Here is a 15491-nt window from a genome sequence, read left to right as displayed (position 1 = left end):
TCTGCTGCGCTACCAGGGCTCCTGTCTTTAAACAGGTTAAAACAATTAAATTGGTTAGAAGACTCAGTGGAACGGCTTGCCTTCAGAAGTTGTGAGTGCTCCAACTCTGGAAATTTTAAAGAAGAGATTGGATAAGGATTTGTCTGAAATGGGGTAGGGTCTCCTGCTTCAGCTGGGGTTGGACTAGAAGACCTCCAAGGTCCCTTCCAACTCTGTTATTGTTATAAGCATCCTAAAGTAATAAGGAACAGGGACTGGATAATGTCTTTCTCTGAAGCAGGAGGGAAGGAGAAACAATTTATAAGAAATACAAAGCAGTAAAAGAAAAAAAAGTGTAGTATCTTCTCTTTCTAATCCCTTCTCTGTAGCAAGTGGGAGAAGAACATTTTTTGAGGAACGTTGCTTTAACAGAGACTTGAAGTTCCAGCCTATTTGGTTCTCATTGAAAATTTAAGACCAGGTGAATGGAATATGAACATCCTTATGTAACATAAAACCAAGAACTTTGAGTATTTGGGGGCTTGTAATGAAGTCTCTTTCCTTAAAAAAGTAAGTCAACTTCCCTTCATTCCTATCTTCTGAGTAAGATATTTGATTCCAAAGCTCAAGCCAACAAAAAAACAATTAGTTCAGTTGCCATGACTCAATATTCAGACAACTACCTGGATGACTGAGAATCTTCATCGACATATTGATTCCAAAGCCTTTACAGGTGGTCCTTGGTTAGCAACCGCTTTGTTTAATGAATGTTCACAGTTATGGCAGTGATGAAGAAGTAACTGTGCATCTAGTTTTCATGTTTATTTCACGTAACACAAAAGAAAGCTGAAGTAAGATCATAAGCACAGTTAATAATTGCACTTACCGACAGCTTTGCTTAACAACTGTGTTGCCAGTCCCTGTTGTGTTCACAGTACACTAGGCTAAAATGTGGCTGGCTAGTTAGTGCTTAGAAATCTTTCTAACTATTTACTGAAAATAGAATCAAGGTCTGTTGGCTAGATGCCCCTTCCATCTACAGTTCCTGTCCAATTTAGGGAGGGGAGGGAAATCCTATTAGGCAGTCTAAACCTTTTGATTCAGTTGGTTTAAGCACAATAATAATCACTGTTCTTTACACCAGTTAAAATATTTTTTCCATTAGGGAACTCATATCCATTTTTTTTGTATTTAATTGTTTAGCTTACAAAAACCTGGGGTAATAAGATACTGGGCTAAACCCACCTTCTTTCAAGACACTATATTATTAATATATATCTACATCAGGGGTGGGTTCTACTTACCTTTACTACCGGTTTGCAATGGGAGCGTGCAATGAGATCACCCATGATGACGTCGTGGCGGGTGGGCGGAGCCTCCCACCGGTTTTACTACTGGTTCTATAGAACCGGACGGAATCGGGAGCAACCCACCTACATGACGTATATTTTTTGCTCATGGAAAGTTCCAGAAAATGTGGAAAAAATATTTCTTTTCCACAGACCACCTACTACTGGGAATAAAGACCAGTTCAAATGGATTTCATAGAACTGCTGATTTATTGATTTATCAAACCACAAGGTGGGATTTTTTTTAATGTATACCACCAATAAATTGTTGCCATGTGGATTTTGAATCTACCGTATGTTTTACAGTGTATGCACTTTTTTTCCTGAGAAAGGTTTACCTAATCAATACTCTTTCTGTAAAATCTATTTTATCTTATACCTCTGATGCACATTTTTAAAGAAAAGGATGTGCTGATTTTTCTGTAAAAATGTACCTAAAGTACTCTGATGTATGATCTTTTCAAGTGAAAAATTATGGATTGTAGAGACTTCTTACCTTCGCTATCAAGCATTATCAAACTCTCTTTTGACAAATTCTGACATTGTGGTCCAGAAGAAAGAACCTCAAAAGATGGAAACGCAATCAACCTTGTTTTCATCACTCTAATTTGACTCTGAACATTTTGTTTGCTACTACCATTATTGACAAGGAAGCCCATGGAGGATATACTGATGCAGAAGGATGCTCACCAGGCCATCTCCATCATTAGGCAGAATGAGGCAACTCTCTCAGGAAGCAAAAAACAGAAAGCGGCAACAAAATTTTGGAAACAAAGTTATGCTTCCCAAGCTAGCATAATATTTTGTAATGAAGTGGGAATGCTGTCCCCTTGCCAACATGCAACAAATACTACTGCAATTAGCTTTTTCAGAAAGAATGGGAAGAGGTAGTCTGAAATAGAATAGGGTCTCCTGCGTGAGAAGAGGGTTGGACTAGAAGCCCTCCAAGGTTGCTTCCAATTCTGTTATTCTGTTAGGTAATGTATTTTTCATCACAGGTAACAAAACATCTTGGGCCGGCCCAAGTGCACAGTAGGAAGCACATTTCCTAAAAGGCTTTTCAAAACTTCTAAAGCTAGTTACAACTTCTTGGCCTGGAAAGCTATGCCACATATAACACATGCCATAAAGCTACAAGGGCAATTTAATACAAAATAACTTCCTTTGGCATTTTTGCTTTGTACATGTCTCCTATTTTACAAGTAAAACAACTCTTAACTAAGTAAACCAAGTCTGCAGATAGGGATAGAGGCCTTTTCAAGAAGTTTAAAGCAACCTCATTGGAAGCAGACTGTATCCTAGTAGTCTCGTTACAAAGGTTGAAAGCCAAAGAACTTGCTTGTAAGATGAAATTCCAACAAAGGGACTTGATTTTCTTTCAGATGTTTAGGTTTAGGAAACAAATAGAAACAACCCTCCCTCCCAATATTTTATAATTATGAATAATTTTCTAAAAATTATTCAGAACTAAACTATCAATGTAAGAACCTTGTATATGGCTGACAATCTAGAATGAATTTGTTTATTGCTATTTGCATCAATTCAAAATAGTCATTTTGCTCTAATTATTTTTGCTGTTTAAAAAACAAAAATAAAAACAAATGCAATAAAAATGCAACCAAAACAGCTCGTGTATATTCTCACACACTTACACATGTCTGGTTGCATTCCACTCCTTTCCAGAACATTCCATTTATCCCTTTCCCAAAAGATCCTCCAGGTATTTTGAGCGATGCTGAGGACACCACATGGCTTGGCAAAGGCGTTCCATAAAGTGCTGTCCTGTAGCTGTGGATACAAATTCAAGCTGGTTGCATGCAGAACTCTGGCATATTCAGCCCACTACCCCTTAGCATAGCCAAATGTTTCAGCAGCTGCCCTTTTGTCCTGTTTCTTAAATAAACAAAGAACAGATACAAATTAATGACCTAAATTTATGGCAAAGCACACTGCCTTCCCAGAGCTAACTGCCTTAAAAGAGCAGATGCTAAAGTAACATTTCAAATTTGTACAAATGAAAGTGAAAAAAATAAAGTGAAATTTAAAAAACAACAACCCTCGAGTGTGAATGTACAGACTTGGAATAGCATGTAGAGAATAATTTCTTAAAAAGTTGTTGGCCTTTGCGGTTCAACCACTTAGTGACATATAACATTATTCCACATCTGAGCTTCCATAAACTTTCCTATTCTTGAAACAATCTTTGGCCTTAATCATTGAAATATTAACTCTTTTACCATTTTCGTGATCATGCAATGCTGCTGTTATTGATGATATTATAAGAACTATAATAACAGTTTAAAAATATCAAATGAGCTCTTTATCCAGCCCTTAAGGAGGCAGTCTTTAGTCACGCAGCCAGCTTGCTTGGGAAATCTCACAGAGAGTTAAGCCTGCGAATAAGCAGACTCTTGTGAATGGTAATTATATCCAGGTGTGAAGAAGTAATTAAAAGAGAAACCTTTAGCAAAGCCAATGAGAAAATCTGATGCAGAAGAGAAAGATCTCATCCAAAAAGAAGTAAATTAAAATATCACATGTAGAAACAGAACAAAGTCGCATGTTGGATTCCATTAAATGATTTCCTCAAAGAGAGAGCCCTGCTCGATTTTTCTTCATAACTCTACCTGCTTAATAAGGTCACCATGATTCTTGTGGTTTGTTGCATGGCTAGGCAGAGAGTTCAGATTCTGCAAATAATCTGGGATTGCTAGATTTCAGAGAAATAATGTGCTTAAAGTGCAGCTTCCCCTATGCCCATGGTATTTTATATAACCCGAAGTTTAGAAAATGAAAATGAAACAAAACACAAAATATTAAAATCAGTCAGAGCTCCACAGTCCAGGGATGGCTCTGAGGGATATTCATAAGAGACAAGATGGTGGACACAACCATTGATAAAAGCCCTGATATTTTTTGATATGCCTGAATAAATTCTAAAAAAACTACAAATAGGCTCGACTCTCAAATAGGTTTCAATGTGTCCAAGATTGAAGGAAAGAACAGAATTCAATGGAAACAAATGTAGAATCATACACATTAAGACTACAAACTAAGACTACAAATCCTGATAAGACTTTGAGATAGGTGTGATTGACCAAAACAGGACTGCAGGATTGTGGTGCATCTTTTAACAGAAACAATGTGCAGCTTCTGTGAAAGGAACAAGTAGTGGGGATAATCAGGAAAGTAATTGAAAAAGATTAAAGAAATTAACATTTGTGAAGTTCATTAAGAAATATTTTATAGTACACAAATGAGTTCACCTAGAATACTGCCCGTAGTTCTGGTTGCTACATTTCCTTGTCACCCCCCTGAACCTCTAAAGAATTCTAACATTAGACAATTATGCCTGATTTGCAAAAATAGGAAGATGGGGAAAAAGTCAGTTATCTATGGAATAGAAATGGTAGTGATGGCTTCCTACTCATGCAGCTTTGAAAAGCAGCTCAGGTATGGAGGTTAACAATGGAGATATTCAAAAGAAATATTCTCCATTTCATGAGCTCCTATTAATAAGAGTTGCACATACCAGTAGATTGCATGGAAAATCTTCTTCCACTACCGTGTATTTAGATTTCCCTTTAAAAAGTGATTCTGTAAGGGTAACCTTGCACATTCAGAATGCCTTGGCTGTGTAGTTTGACAGGAGAATTGGTTGTAGGCTATCCTGAGCACTGATGGCTAATGTTACACCTTGTCAACAAGTGACCCATTTATAAGGTTACTAATTGAGAAACAGCAGCTTTGAGAGGTATCTCCGAGAGGTAAGCAAATGGCAAGTCATATTCCCCTGAGACATTTCCTTGCTCCATGCCAAATGCATGTCGTTTGTACCACAGCACATTACCCTCCATTTCCCTTCTTCCTCAGCAGTCAAATATACATTTTCTTGTCAAGCATCTTGGCAGTCAGCTCCACAGTTTGCAAGATGGACTGAGAACTCCACAGGTGGACTGATTAGTGGGTGGCATTTTTGAGTTCTAGCAAGCTGTTAGCATTATGTCTGTTTGCTTTAGGTACAGATGTGAAGTGATTTGACAGTCGATTTCAGAAGTGTGTGAATTTTTTTAATGTCAAACTCTTCTTTATGGATACAATCTCTTTTTCTCTTAGCTGTCCACTGGAGGGGGGTAGCATCAGAAAAACTTCAATCTGGTGGTTTTGTACAGTATAGGGGAAGTAATCCAAATGATTTTTAAGGGACAAAAATTGTTTTTAATATTCTTCTTTTCAGAAGTTTCAATCACCATGTCCAAAATTTCATGGTAAAGCAGAAAGAAACACAGACTATGAATTTCTATTTACTTCACACAACTTATCTAAGCACAAGGTTGCATAACAAAAGCCATAGATGAAAGCAAGTGATGTTTGACAAGTGGAATTCAATGTTGACTTGCTCATTACATATCTTCTTTTTGACAGAAACATTTGGGATGTGATTTTTCTTGCAGTTACTATGAGCCTAAAATAACAACTCCAGAATCAACATTTGGAGGTGGAAAGGTACAACACAAACACTTACAATCAGAGCAACATGGGAAATCTGAGCTGACATGCCCAATAACCACACTTGTCATACGAAAGAGGCACTCTGAGAACTTGACATTATGCTTCCATATATTTCACAACTCTGGAGAAAAAACATGTAAATATTATCTATACAAGCTCTGGGAGAGAGCAAGAGCGAGAGAGAGAGAGAGCGCGCTAATGGATGGGGCAAGATGCTTTTTTCCAGTGAGCAGGGATAGCCAGTACATGGAGACCATGTTTTGTTAGAACATTTTCAGCGGGCCACTATATTAGGGTATAAATCCTTTAATCATCAACATCCATGAAATTGGCACCATCAATATCATCTCCATATATGTTTTTACAACGTGTAAGCATCAGTTCAGAGACAAGCCATGAATAAGGAAAAACTGAAGGACACTCTTTTTCACAGTAGATTGTTATTGGATAAAGGGTAGCCAATTAGAGGCAAGGCTGCATGAGATTAGCTAGTCGTATGGTGCCCTGTCCCTTTAAGACCTCTCCCCAGCCCGCCCAGTTGCTTAGCAAACAGCAGCTATAAAAGCCCTGCAACAAAGCAATTGGGTGTGGTGTGACGGTGGTTGTGGAGGAGGATCTGGTGTGGAAGGGTTGGGAAAGTGAGAAGGGTTGTGGGTTTTGTTATTCTGCATAGGAAATTGGAAGCAACCTGATGTTAAGTAGAATTATAGTTTACTCTTGATAGTAAGAAGTAGCAGTAGATTTGGAGAAGGTGTAAAAATAAATGGGGACTGCTATGCAAGGATCTGCTGGTGTGTGGGTGGCCTAAAGGCCAAGGAGACTGAAGTGGGCCCTGTGATGTGTGGGAGCCCACTGAATTGTATATAGACAGGTTCTTACCTTTCTTCAGATAGTAATGCTGACATGAAATAGCAGGGATTCTCACAATACTATGGGTAGCTGTCAGTAACTGTATTACATATAAAACAAAGAAAGATGTAGCCTCAAACTGTGAATTATTTCTCTCTCACACACCATGTGTAAACAAATTCATTTTTAATTATAGCACATACATAAATGCTGCAAAGCATTCCTCAAAATCCACCAGCTGATTTTCGCTGTGGCATGATATCATAGTTTAACCATAATTTACTGAATAAATCACAACTGGCTGGATTCACACCCTAATAAACCAGAATAATTTATAGATAACAAACTGGTTCAAACAACATACTAAATTGATAGGAAACTGCAGAATAGCTTAGTATCTGGTACATCTGGCCATAGAATTTTCATGTGGGCTTTGGACCTCTTAATCTGCTGTCCCCAGTGTGGAGAATTGTTAAACCAAAAAATAATATACAAATATCAGTTTATTATATGCATTTCTGAATTGTTCATTTGAGGCTAGGCAGTGTGAAGGGGGCAGAATCTGCAAGATTAAGGCATGACCCCAGCTCACTCCTTTTGTATGTATTCATGTACAAAAGGAGTAGGGGTAAAATTATGACACCTCTTGAAGATTTTGATCTCTCCCCAGAAATCCCTAATCTCAGAGAAATACAACATAGGTGAAGGAAACTTGCAATCAAAGTCTGTTACCAAGTCTGTATGTGATAATCAAGATAGACCAAGTATTATATCGCAAATCTTTACTGTCTTCTGAATAACACTTGATTGGAGGTAAATAGGTTCACCTGACAATTTTTCTGAGTTTCTCACAAGTAAAATTGCTCTGTTACTTCAAAGCACAATTGGGCAAAGTCTTGGGAGATTATTTGGCCAATTTTGTAGAGTATTTCTTGCCCCATTTGGCTTCTTTAATAGATATCCTGGATAGGGTATCTAGGCTTGGATTCAGGAAGTAATATCTCTTTGAGTGAAATGGGAGCTATTACTACCTACCTTGAAGTGCATGGTATTATGTCCCATTCTGAAGGGATTATATCTCAAACCAGTGTAATAGTTAACTTGCATCCAATCTCCAACTTTCTCTTTGGGAGAAGATGTGGGTGCATTAATCTAGCAGTAGATTATTTTAGAAGAATTGAATAACCAAGATTCAGGACTTGAGAAAGCTGTCACATAAAGTTTGTTAATAATATAGAGAAATAATCAATTAGGTTACCAACCTTAGTGCTGGTGCTAAGTGCTCCATGCCATATGCAGCATTGCCTGTTAACTGTAAGGATACCATACTGGTTAATTCTGTGATACATTTTAGCTAATACACCAAGCAGAACAAAGCTCATGTTGATACTATTCTGAATAAACCAGGATCTACAATCTACAGATACCTTGCAGGTTAATATAGTATTGCCCTTATCTCATTAACTAGAAAGTGCATACAGTGTATTGACACACACTCAGGATATTTCAACTCATTTCAGAAAGACTGTAAGGAAAAAGGTGAAATAATCCCTCCCACACCTCCAATCATCTGAGAAGCTAGAGGAAATCTATGATATCAAAGTAAAATGAGGATGATATGAAGAGTTGAGATACAGCCAGTTATTGAAGCATTAGTATTTATGAAGTGAGAAGATTGAATGAACCGCCTTAAATTCAATATCTAAAAATGCTCAGAAAAACAATATTGGTTTTAAATCTACCCCCAGGCAAGGAAAAGAACTATGTTATAGCTGGAATTTCATATATTTGAGTTCTGACCATGGACATTTAAATGCTTCTGTTGCTTGTAATTACCATAAACCACTGAGCAAGGATTTCTGATTGCAGTGGATATGAAAATGAATATAAATCAAATAAATGACTTTTAAAGCATATTATCTCATAATCACCAAGGAAGAGAAAAAGCTAATTTTTACTTCTTCCGGGTAACGTTTAAAGTGCAAAAACCTTTGCAGAACATACTTCATGAAATAAAAGTAGCAGGGAATGTAGCACAGGAAATTAAAATTGTGCAAAATATAAGTTATCTCTCCCCTTGATTAGTTACAACTGTGTGTATCTGTCTGTGTGCGCGTGTGAGCATGTGTAAAAACACTCAGTTCTTGCTTCTTTGAACTTGTGTAATTTCACACTCACGTTATCAGTAAAAGCAAAAGTGCTGGGCAGGGCAAAGAGTTTGTTTTATTTATTAAATTTATTTGCCATCCATCTCATTTCGAGCATCTCTGGGCTGCTTATACCATAAAAACATTAAAATCGGAGATAAATATTCCAACACTATGAAATGAAGAGTTTGAGTTGAGGGTAATATGCCTTGGTGTATGGAATGGAGGGAGGAAATCCCAGGACCCAGGAGGAAAAGGCAGGGCTGCAGCCAGTGGGAAACCGCCTGCCCCACAGCTTCAAAGAAATGCTGCCAAAGCCTTTTCTTCTGGAGCAAGAGGGGAGCTGATAGTTAACGGGCTCATCTTTCTAAGCCCCATCGCATTGTGGGGACATGGAAGAGTGTGGTGCCAGCATCAGCCTGGCACAGTCAATGCATCTGAAAAGAGCCTTATTGGTCGTACTTGAAAACTTTATAAGTTGCCCTTCAGTTTAGAGAATTCACAGGGCAACTCGCAAAAACATTTTTCCCTCCAGCAATTAAAACAAAAATAAGACCTGCCATTTCCTCATTTGCTTTCTTGCTCCCCTCTCCTGTAAAAAAAAATAAATTCTCCTGTACCTTTCTTCTTTACCATAAACGAATTAGGCCTTTGACACTGAAGCATTTTTGAGTATACTCTTTTTCCCTCTTTTTTAGCTTTAGTTTAACACCCTAATGAAGCTGTTAATTTGCTTCGTCTTTTTTTTCCCCTTCCTTTTTACACTTATAAATAAAAACATTTGTTCCCATTTTTCAAAGTGTGAAGAGCTGCAGCAGAAGCCATCAATTAACACAGGCAGACAAGGCCAGAGTCCTTCCTCTCTCCCCCCCCCTTCCTTCCCAGCAAACTGTAAAGATTTCCATGCTGTGCTCCTTGGAGGGTGAAACTTGGGAGGAACATGAAGTGGAAAGTCCCTTTACCCCTCCTTTGCATCTGTAGTGTAAACCTGCAAGGGCTTTTTAGCAGCAGCTGCTTTGAGAGAGAAATAGCAGGAAGATCTGGGCAATGGAGAGGTGCACTCGCTTCCAGAGAGCTTTCCAACATTGACCAAAGTTGCCAGCTGTTGTCTGTGGCATACCAAGTACCACTTTCTCTTTTCACCCACTTGCAAGAAGCAAACTTCTGCCCCAAGTCGTTTAATTAGCCTGATCTTCTAAAGAGTTACACATAATATCCCTGCGGAATAATTTTACGAGGCAGCCATGAGTGCCGAAAGAATTCAGCGAATGCACCGCCTGAAATGCAATCTAACAGATAACACGCTGGCTAGGGGTCTTCTTCAGAAGCCAACCTCCACTTTTAAATACAGTTCTGCTCTTTCATGAGCCTTTAACCAGACTTTCATTCAGAATGGGAATGAGACAGCCTGAGTTTTCAGGGAGAATGACAATTATAATAATAGCAGCAAGGAGGTGGCGTATAGAATGTTGTGATAAATAATCAAACAGTCCTGCAAACGTTACAGAAAGTGAGCTCTCTGCTCAAGTTAGGAAGAATACAAGAAACTGCTTCATGCTGAGCCAAGCAGACTATCAAAGCTCCTAGTTCAGTACTGCAAGTGCATAAAGGCAGTGGCTTTTCCAATTTTTCAATAAGGGCTTTCTATCCTTCCTCGAAGATGCTGAGGATGGTGGAACTTAGTATGTCCCATTGTAAAAATGTGGGTTCTTCCAGAGAACTTGAATCTCTTTAAATTTTAAATGCTTTTGAAAGTAAAGCTTTGATTGCACTAATTTTCCTTGGTCAAAAAGAGGAAAAAATAGGGACTTCTTTGGCAGGCTTGAGAAAATTTCACCAATGACGTGAACTATGTTGGCAATAATACCAAATCCAATGAAAAAGTGAAATGCAGTTTTTTCTTGGGTTGATAATATCCCAACCTAATTGCCATTCTACAGTTAAAGGGAAATAACTTCCGGAACCATAACGGAAAGTTAGTGACCTGCCAATTGGCTTAAGGAAAGTGGAGGCTCTCAAAAAATTATCATGAGGAATCTTTTGTTTTTGATATCTTGAAAGGTTGCAAAGCCATTGCAAATTCTTGGTTGTCTTCAGAGCAGCTTATGAGGGAATGCTGCTATCCATATGTGTGATTTGTGTAATAAGCTGAAAATCCTTCTTACTGGCTGGGGAATTATGGGAGAAGAAGCCTTACACATCTGGAGGGCTGGTTGAGTGTAACACTAGACTTTTCTTTTAAAATTCATTTTCTTCTCACCGAGGTTTTCACATAGTGTTAGAAACAGTAGAATGTTGCTGATGTACAATAATTTATAAATGGCATCAACCTGCTAACTAGGAAGGCATATTTTTGGCCAGCAAGCATAAAACCAAAAGGAAGGAAGCAACTGGTTCTTCCAGCCTTGTCCAATATTGGGAGCCAGCCATACATTGACATTTGGAGTGGCAATAAAATCTCCTGCTTACCTGCCCAAACATCTTACAACCAGTGTCTCTTACACAGCTCTGAATGAAATCCTCCTTGAATTGTTTTTTCTTCCTTTCCCTCCCTCCTTCTATGTCCTTGATCATTGCTTGAACTTGTATCTGTACTTGGTAGAACTTAAACAGGAATTTAAGCCATGTGCATAATAAATTGCATCGACGGAGTTCACTTTTCTTTTGCATTAATGACATTTATATAGCTCCCCATCTCACAAAAAGTGACTCTGGTGGTATACAACAATCAAATCACATTAAGCAATGGCATATCACATAGCTTCTTTGTCACAACTCTCTGGGTGGAATCAGATTCATTTCTCAGGCTAAGCTGGGGTGGGACATTCTGTGAAACTGAAAGCAGTGAGAGCCCAACAAAGAAGAAAATGGAGGGTGAGATCTCAAGGCTTCTGTCCTCCTCATGGAGTAGCATGCTGGCTAATTACCCAACTGGCAGGAGAAAATCACATGGGCAAAAGTCCCATCACTCTGGAAATCGCTCAGCAGATGTGTCTGCTATGGTATCAGCTAGCCGACAGGTTAGACAGTATATCAATCGGGGCATCATGCTTTTCTGCGGTATAATTAATCATTTTTCCTCAAATATAGACTGTTTATAATTATAACATGACTGTCATTATGGTTTATTTTTCCAACTTCCCAGATTCTCTTATATGATCCTCTTGCCACTATAGACACTGCTGACACAAACCAGCCTTTTAGAGCAAGGTTATCTATGCTTTTCTATGATTTGATTTCTGCACCCATATGTTTATTTAGTTAGCTCAGTTACTGTATAATCTGTCCACCCATGAGTATTGCAGACTCTTTCTGCCTGCCCAGCCGCACTATATTTTATCCTTGGAAAAGCTGGAATGGAACTCCCAGGATCTTATTGAGGTTGTTACAGAACTCGTGTTTGTTTTGGCACAATTGCTAGCAAGGGGAACTTTGAGAGATTCTGGAACTCCAAATGCATGCATATATAAGAATGGGCCCTTTTTATCCCCATCAGTACTGGAGTTACCTTATTTTACTGACCTGCATTTCAAGGACATTGTGTATGCAAAAGGCTGGTAATGTTGCTGAATAGGTTTCTTTGTGCTCCTGCATTTCAAAACAACAACAAATATTCCCAGAGTTGGTTTCTTGCTTTTTAAATGTTGCTAAGCAAACATTTTCCTCCACCTTTGCTATCAAAGTAAAATTAATTCACAAGCAGTAGCACTGCATGGACATGGCTGGTCAGATGACAGGGAAGTGATGAAGGAAGCTCCTAAGACGGACATAGAAAAGACATCCTTTACTACCATGAGCAAGTGTGCCAGCTTCAAGCAGCGATATAATTGGCACCATCTTCGCAGAGACCTCCTTTAGAGTAACACCAGATTCACCCTCCAGGGCATAAGAGGTTTTTTTTTAAAAAAAATCCTCTGCCTTTATAGAGCTTCTGTACTCATTGGGCAATTCTTTCCAAGCTCATATTCGTTGTTGTCTTACTACTATTTGCAGTTTTCTAGCATGCTCTTATTTCTAGAGATTTGACTTATTTTTTTGGCATGCTAGATTATTTATTTATTTATTTATTTATTTATTTATTTATTTATTTATTTATTTATTTATTTATTTATTTATTTATTAGTTCGATTTATATGCTGCCCTTCTCCGGAGACTCAGGGCGGCTTACAATGCATTAAGTAATAGCCTTCATACTTTTGTATATACCTGCTTAATAGGGCTTCCCCCCCCACAAGCAGTGTTCTATTTTATACAAAGTCAGCTTATTGCCCCCACAAACCGGTTCCTCATTTTACCTACCTCGGAAGGATGGAAGGCTGAGTCAACCTTGAGCCTGGTGAGAATTGAACTCGCAGTAATTGCAGGCAGCTGGCAGTTAAGTGCTACTTTAACAGCAGTTTAGTCCGCTGCGCCAAACTATGCAAAAAGATACGTTGCTCTCACAATTAGCAAGGCAGCTGAATATTGCTATTAGGAGCCAGACTAGTGTTATCTGTATTAGCTGAAGCTTCCAATGACTTATCAAGGACAACCCTATGGCAGAGAATTTTCTCATAGTATTAACAGTTATTCCACTTTTGCAATTGTGTACATGTTTCAAAATATTGCCCTAACATAAAGTTGCCAGGACAGTGCCTGTTTCACTCCATGTCAAAAGAATTGCCAAAGCAGTTTTTAATGTATAACCATCCTGATACATCCACAAAATGTAATTGGGGGTGGGGGAGAGAGGAAGGGGGAAACCAGGTAGTTTCCATTTTCATGCTTTCCCACGAGTTCTTTTTTTTTTTTCTCATTAAGGGAGAAAAAAGGGTACTGTATGGTGTTTTTTAATGCCTGTAAACATTTTTGAAAAGCAGCTATAATCAATGTGGGCAAATTCCCTCATTATACATTTGAAACTGTTAGACACGTAGGCTATTTCAGTCCATGAGTGTCTGCAAGGTATGGTCAGAAAACTCAACATAAAAAAAAACAGATGGAGCCATTGCCTTGACTGTTTTGACCATGCCCCGTGGAGACCCAATCCTCTTCCTCCTCCTTTCCATTTAAGAAAGTGTTGATTCCTGGTGATTTCCAGAACTAATTCCGACAGTTTTCTTGCCCACATTTTCAGAAGTGGTTTGTTATTGCCTTTTTTCTGGGGCTGAGAGATTCTGACACTTTTTGCTTTCAATTGTTTCCAGGCATTTCTTTGTCAATTCCAAACTGGTACTCCTGAGCTTATAGTATACATTTATTTATTTATTTATTTGGCAGTATTTATATGCCGCCCTTCTCCCGAAGGACTCATGGCGGCGAACACAGGTTAAAAACATACAATGATAAAATAATAAAATCCTGTTAAAACCAAATTAAAATCAATAAATAATAAAACTCAAGAATCAGCATCAGCCCATTCGTTGGAATAGCCAAGTCTTCAGGCCTCGACGGAAGGAGCGGAGATCCGGGGCTGTCCGGAACTTGGTGGGTAGTTTGTTCCAAAGGGTAGGGGTGCCCACAGAGAACGCCCTACCCCTGGGTGTCGCCAGAAGGGATTACCTGGTCGACGGTACCCTGAGGAGAGCGGACGGTGGGAAGCAGGCAGGAGATGGTCATTAATTGTGAGCCCCAAACAGTAATACAGGATGAAAACAAAGGCTAGTTAAAAGTTATCCCAGAGCACTTTAAACAGGTTCTTATTAGGTGCTGAAGTATAAACCATATATTGGGAAGGCAAATAAGGTTTATCTTAGGGTCTGTAATTTAGTAATTTCACTTCTAAGCAGGTGGTCTTTCAGAGTGGAAGATTTTCCCAGATCATCCTAGAGAAGCCAAGAAGCAAACCTGGGAGAATGCAGAACAGATAACCTGCCTTAAGCTATAGACCAGGGGTGTTAAACTTGTGGCCCGCAGGCCGGATGTGTCACATGCTGGCCCCACCCCCACCCAGTTTAGCAAAGGGGGGAAAAGTCCCGATATGTTACACAATGCTGCCAAGACAACGCGAGTTTGACACCCCTGCTATAGGCCAATCTTCATTTTGTTTTCTCATGATAAAAAACTCAGTTAAGTTTCTGCAGTTCTTCTGCATCTCCAGTTTGTCACTTCTGTTGCATCTTCTATGTGTCTATCCAGGTCCCCACCCAGAGCGCCAGTCTTCTGAACCCACCAGAAAATTGACTTGGAGAGATTAAGAACCCTTCAAAATACACTTCAAGAGTTCACAGAGAAAAGCAACTCTCTCTGAATGAATAGAAGGGTATTCTGTTCATGCAACAAAATCTTTCCATTGTGAGATTGAAGAGCATCTTTGCTTCAGATACATTGGGACAATAATGTGCACGAAACCACTTTGTACCAATTCTTTAAACAACTCCCATTCTCCCTGGATTCGTAAAATAGTATGAGATGTATGTCCAATAATTTGAAGCTGGAAAATTGTTAAAGTTTATAGTGTGACAGTATGTGAATGATGAAATCTCTAAAAAAGAACTGCTGTTCATGACAAAAATAGAAAAAGGAACAGAAGATTACATTGATTTCAGACCTGGACAGTCCGTAGAATAAGTGCCATTCCAGTTAGGAAATCCAGATGCAGGTAGACTGAAATACTTCTTGAGACTACCAGATTAGGAGAACATTAGTTCCTCTATGCTGAGCCAAATGTAGAGAT

General features: G+C 38.8%; 1 long non-coding RNA gene across 1 annotated transcript; it reads left to right on the top strand.

Annotated features, from left to right (window-relative positions):
* Positions 1 to 12356: 12356 nt before the first annotated feature.
* LOC117671452 (uncharacterized) lies at positions 12357 to 15277 on the top strand. Its single transcript, XR_004592883.2, has 2 exons — positions 12357 to 12393; positions 14954 to 15277. It is a non-coding gene; the product is annotated as an uncharacterized LOC117671452 (long non-coding RNA).
* The last annotated feature ends 214 nt before the right edge of the window (positions 15278 to 15491 follow it).

Source organism: Pantherophis guttatus, chromosome 1, assembly GCF_059756535.1.
Source record: "Pantherophis guttatus breed Tessera chromosome 1, ASM5975653v1, whole genome shotgun sequence".
Classification (NCBI taxonomy): Eukaryota; Metazoa; Chordata; class Lepidosauria; order Squamata; family Colubridae; genus Pantherophis; species Pantherophis guttatus.
The sequence above is the reverse complement of the archived record's forward strand: the minus strand, read 5'-3'. Positions and strand labels throughout refer to the sequence as shown.